This window comes from Hipposideros armiger, unplaced genomic scaffold (genome assembly GCF_001890085.2).
Source record: "Hipposideros armiger isolate ML-2016 unplaced genomic scaffold, ASM189008v1 scaffold_584, whole genome shotgun sequence".
NCBI lineage: Eukaryota > Metazoa > Chordata > Mammalia > Chiroptera > Hipposideridae > Hipposideros > Hipposideros armiger.
Window position 1 is genome coordinate 261,643 of NW_017731934.1, and position 6,000 is coordinate 267,642.

The following is a 6,000-nucleotide window of genomic DNA, read 5'->3' on the forward strand; positions in this document are numbered from 1 at the left end:
CTCAATCTGTATTTGATCCATATAAAAAGGTATTCCAACCCACTCTGAATAAAACATAATACAAAATTCAGTAACTTGGACACTGAGAGAGGAGAGAAGGCACTGACTAGAATTGCAGTTGACATAAGCAATAAAGATACATCTAGCTAGATTTTAATAATAATTTAGGCTAGGAATCAGAAGATGACTTAATTCCTACAAAGGACTCTATGATCTTGGTCCACAGAACAAATTAAGATTTTTTTAAATGAAACAATTAAAAACAATATATTGTACACAATGCAATGCAAAGTTTCAGTTGATTTTTTTTGACAATTGGATACACCATGTAATAGTACTCCATAAAGAAATCACACTTCTACCCCTAATAGGTAAACACTATTCTGACTTCTAATTCTGTTTTAATTAGTTTCGCCTGTTCTAGAAGTTCACGTAAATGGAATCAGAGAGTATGCACTCTCTTGTGCCTATGAGATTCATGCATGTTATTGATTCAGTAGTTGTTACTTGTATTATGGAGTGTTATTCCATTATATGCCTATATTTCAATTTATCCTTTTTCTTTTTGATGGGTATTTGTGTTGTTTCCAGTCTGAAGCTTTAACAGGACTGTTATGAATACTTTTATACAAATCTTTCAGGACGCAAGTTTTATTATTCTTGGGCAATGCCTTGGAGTAGAAGTCCTGGGCCATAGGGAAAGTCTATATTTAACTTTGTGAGAAACAGTTTTCCCAAGAGATGAATCACTCTGAAATCCCGCCAGCAAAGTTTTAGAGTTCCAGTTGCTCCACACAACCTTACCAACATTTGTTATTGTCAAGTCTTTCACAGCTGAGCCATTCTAGTAGGTGAGAATGGTACCCCATTTGCATTTCGCTGATGTCTGATGATGTTTCCCACCTTTTCATGTGCTTATTGGTCATGAATACACCTTCTTTTGTGAAGAGTATATTCAAGTCTTTTGCCTCTTTTTTAATTTGTTTACTTTTATTAATTTGTAGGGGCTCTTTACATAATCTGGATATAAATCCTTTGCCAAACAGAGGTTGTAAATACTTTCTCCCAGTTTTATGGCTTGCCTGATCATTTCTTGAGAAATTTTTGATGTAGTCCAATTTATCATAAATTATTATTTAAATAAGTCAGCATCTGTCTTAAGTGTTTCCTCCTTGTATGACCAATCTGGTGTTTTTTTCCATTAAGGACCTGGGACGTTTTCTTCCTCTTTGTTAATTCTGATGCAATTACCATGAGGCTTACTATTACAGGTACTTAAAAACCACCAGTTTCCTCAGACAGATGATTCTCACCCCTGAGTTGACTGAAGCTAATAAGAGTCTGAGGGAGGGGGGTGAGTCTCACAGGTTCTTCTATCCAAGTGACACCAATCCTCAAAACTTAGAGGAAACAGTGCTTAGATTAAAATTACATAAACATGTATGGCTTAGTCAGTGAATAGAGATAGGAAAAAACTAGCCAGAATGCAACCAAATCAGTTAAGAGATTGGCTGATGAACAAGAAAGTAAATTAACTGAACCCTTTCTATGAGTGGCACTGAGTTAGCATCTGTAAAGTTCTTAAAACATGTCTACATAGTAACTGCACAGTAAAAGCTGCCATAATTATTATTATTATTACTTAGAATTTAAAACCACTCCAAATATATTCTTAAAATACATTAATTAAAAGTGATAGATATGACCATTTTCAACCCAGCAACAGGTCACCTTCATAAAAGCTGTCAATTTTGCCCATTGATACAGACCTCATAGCAAATAAAAAGAATATTTCCAACAATCTCAACTTTGTCTGAAACGCTTCCCAGCTATAGAGAGCTAGTGGGAATCTAAAGCCGGGTGAGTCAAGCTCTATCTACCAAGAAGCAGGACACTCCACCAGCGAACCCAAGTGCTCTGGCCACACACTGAGTATTGGGCAAACTGACAGACAGCAAAAGGATCTCGTAGCTTAGAAAAGGGACCAGCCTTCCAATGTTTACCTGATACTTACCCTTTTTCTTAAGATTTTTCCTCCCTCATTTTCAAACCTTACAAGACTTGAAGTGTCTTATTTATTATACTTTTGTTTAGTGACTGAGCTCCAGGAACATAATTCTGTTTCTCATACCTTTCCAGATTCATCTTGCTTTTGTTATTCCCTTTGTAAGATTTTAAGCACATTCCTCTTGGTGAGTTACCCGTTTCTTTAAAGGTTGTGGCATGTGCCTTAGCAACTGGAGTTACAGACAGAACTGGGCAGGAGCAACTAAGAATGAAAGAAACTAAGAATGAAAGAAAACCCCCAGCACTATTGAGAGGCGGCCCACTGTTCCAATGAGTTAAATGAATATTTTAAGATGAGTTCGTTGTCACGTTGACCCACATACAACCAGCTATTCAAGAGTACCGACTACACTATGATGGACAGTCTATGAATTATTTCCCAACATGCAGGTTGTCTCAGGAAAACAACGGCATACATTTTTTAAAAAGATATCTTTTAATTGTGACTATTCTTTACTTCCTTAATTTCTTAAATTTAAATGCTCAAGTCGGTGTTATTTTCTGAGACAAGTCTTTTCTTAGAAACTGCTGGGACCATTTATGGAGCAATGATTTGCGCCCCGGGGAACCAGTGTGCCAGTGTGATAATGCAGGGCCCTCTACAGTCGCCATGTGAGCTTTGGTTTTCCGATCTGCATGGTCCCAGTATGCAATTCATTCTGACTCTGCGGTGCTGATCCAAGTTGGGATGTTTAACCGAGCTAGAGACAAGCTGCCATCTAAGCTTTAGCTGCAAGGTTTTCTGATACTCCTTTCATTGATTCTTTTGGGGGCCACACCTCTTGAAATATTTGTTTACATTTATCAAAGCGTGATCTATTGTAGCTATCGGAACTCTTCTTTTCCTTTCTGCAACCCGGAGGAAACGGGTCTGTCTGACGTGGCTGCTGAGAGGCCATGGGCAGATTCATCTCAAGCATAGGAACTTTTCTCATCTTTACTATGGATGGGACAGTAACGGCACCTAACCTAACTCCAAGGGGGAATGAGGATTAAGGGAGAAACGTGAAAAACGCTGTGTGAGAGGATGCTAGAGATAAAGCAACTTTATCAAATTTAATCCTCCTGATTACTCTGTCAGGTGATTTCTACTTCCATTGTAGAGATGAAGAAACTGAGGATCAGAGAAGTTGTCCATTTCTGAAGGTCTCATAACAACCAAGGGGAGTGGTGGGCCCCAGATGAGATCCCACTGCTAACGCCAACACCTGTTCTCACCACCAGAGTCGCCCCAGCTCTGCTGGCTCTGTCCCTGCAGGTAGGGGGTGATGCCACCACCATCTGTCCTCCAGTTCAGTTCTCATCAAATGAGTGCAGTGTGACACTGGGTCCAGTTTTCTTGGCTTCTGACTTTGTCTTCCTACATAACCCTACTATCTCCCCGGTGTGTCCGTTAAACACCTTCCAGGTCACCCCACCCCCACCCAGTACGTGCCAAGGAAAGGCCTGGGTAGCACGTTTCTGATGTGGCCTCTGAATGTCTGCCCTTAAACAATGACCTCGTTGCAGAAAACCATTTCCTAACCTATCCCCACACATGTTTTTAGAGACCTTTGAAAGTGGATACAAATATTCATTTATTCATTTAATATCTAGTTAAGTGATTTCTATAGTTTCCATAGTTTGCATGACTAGGTCCCTTTTAAAAAGCTGGCCCAACAGTATATTTAATTTCCCAGAGTTCCAATTCATGGACTCTTGAACAGAGACTTTCTGTATTAATTTTGATGGCACTTGTCAACTCTAACTCCTTAGAGTGAAGATCTCTAAAAACGTATTTTGAAAGCAAAGGAATGCTACATTTCTCATACAATTTGGCAAAAAGCTTAGAGAAGGAAAATGAGTAATTGAAGGGAACCTCCTTAATGATAACTCCAATCAAAAGTAAGGCTTTAATTTGTAAATGTTTTCTTTTGGCCATTGCTATTGTTTTAGTTAGAACAGCTCCCGTCTCTCATGAACATTGCCAATACAATGCTAGCATTACCTTTTTAAAAGAAATATTTATGATAAATGTATTGTGTGTGGGGCTGTGTTCTACTATCTCCACAGCAACAATGGCCTGAACAAAGCAGATGCTCAGCAAATGTGCTCTAATTAGAACCCTCATGTGCTGCACAGTAGATGCTCTTATACCATCCACACTGTGTGAAAAGGACATTAAAAGTATTAGAACACACGAACCGCCGAGGCAACAGAAAGAATTCAGTATAGGCGCAGCCATCATTGTAAAACATGTAATCATTAAGTTGTTTGCAATGTCCTGATGGAAAAGATGGAGTTTCTAATCCATTTTAGAAATAGTAATGCTTACTAAGCCCCTTGGATTAATTCTTGGCTAAGGAAAAATTAAAACAATCTCAGTACCCCATTTCCTAAGGGTTTCCTGAAGTTTGAAATAATCGATTTGTTTTTGGGTAAATGATCACAGCCATAGGATCACATCACAAGGTCGTCAGGCTGGCAGCACAGCTGTGCCTCCGCCACGGCCATTCACAGCATTGTGCAGCTTTCTGCATCAGGGCAGCGGGCCGGGCCTCCTATCCCTCCGTTTTTATTCATTTTGACAGGGGCACCATTATGGGCTTTTCCTCCTGTCTCAACCCAATTTAAAAAGCAGAGCTCCATGTAAGATTGTCTTTATTGAAGTAACCAATCATAGTATCACAATAAGTACATAAGCAATATTATTTTTACAAAGACTATTTCTGTGCTTGATTTGATATACAATATATTTTACAGTAATTTTGATGTGTTTATTCTAAATGGGAGGATTTAAAGTAAAACTCGATAACTAAAAGGAAGAATCCGTGACCCTGAATGCAGAATAGCATGCTGTGTAGTTGAAATCCTTTAAACAGAGAACCTTCTGGGGCAGGTCACTGGCTACAGGGTTGTATCTAGTCAGTGCCTGCCCAGCTTTCGGCTGCTGCCCCTCTCCCAACCCCGAAAAGGAGCCATAACTGCACAGTGTTATCGTTTACACAGCGCCTTCTCATGACTGAAAGGATATGATGTTCACAGCAACCCCTAGTTAGAAGATTAGTATCCCCATTTTTACAAGACAGCCGAGGCTCAGCGGGGTGAATTAGTCCTCCAATGTCACATGACTATGGGGTGGGGGGTACAGACCTGATCCCTAATGCCTTCACCCGGCCCCGGCTGAGGAGATTTGGAATCCACTAATCTGCAGGTCTCCTCTATAGAGGGTGCAAGGCTGGGCAGGCATTGTGTCTCTGAGCCAAAAAGGACAGGCAAGGGTAGTTACTGAACTGCTTCTTGGGCATATGCTGTTTCCACCCCAATGGGCCTGGAAGCACTGAGAGCACTCCCCATGCTGTTCTTTTATACACGGGTGTCCCTCACAGTGCAAACTATGTACATAACAGTTTCTCCATAAACCCGGGGTCCTACACCTGACTCCATGAAGTTGAATCAAAATTTGTTTCATATGAAATTTTAAATAAAATTTGCATGAGGATTTTTCTGGTGTAAGGGGTCATGGCCTTTGTCAGACACTTAAAAGGACCTGTAAACCTAATGAAAAATTAAGAATCAATAAAATAAATGATGACTTTTAAATATTTTCCTCTTAATCTATTCTTATTTTGCTTTGGATTTGACCCTTTAAACATGGAGAAATAAAAAACTGTGCAATGAGGCAGTCATAGCCTTACTGCTTAAATTCTGTTAGAGAACTGAATTGAAAACCATTAAAATTATGTCAGCTGCAAAAAAATGAAAATTGACCACCTACTTACACCATATACAAGAACAAATTCAAAATGGATTAAAGACTTAAATGTAAGACCTGAAACCATAAAACTCCTAGAAGAAAAAATAGGGAGTAAATTTGCAGACATTACCTTGATTAATATTTTTACTAAGATATACCCTCGGGCAAGGGAAATAAAAGAACAAATTAACATATGG

General features: G+C 39.3%; 1 protein-coding gene across 4 annotated transcripts in view; it reads right to left on the reverse strand.

Moving 5' to 3' along the window:
- The window catches only part of FNDC3B (fibronectin type III domain containing 3B), a 329,942-nt gene that overhangs the window by 3,724 nt on the left and 320,218 nt on the right, over positions 1 to 6,000 (reverse strand). The gene's annotated exons all lie outside the window — the stretch shown is intronic.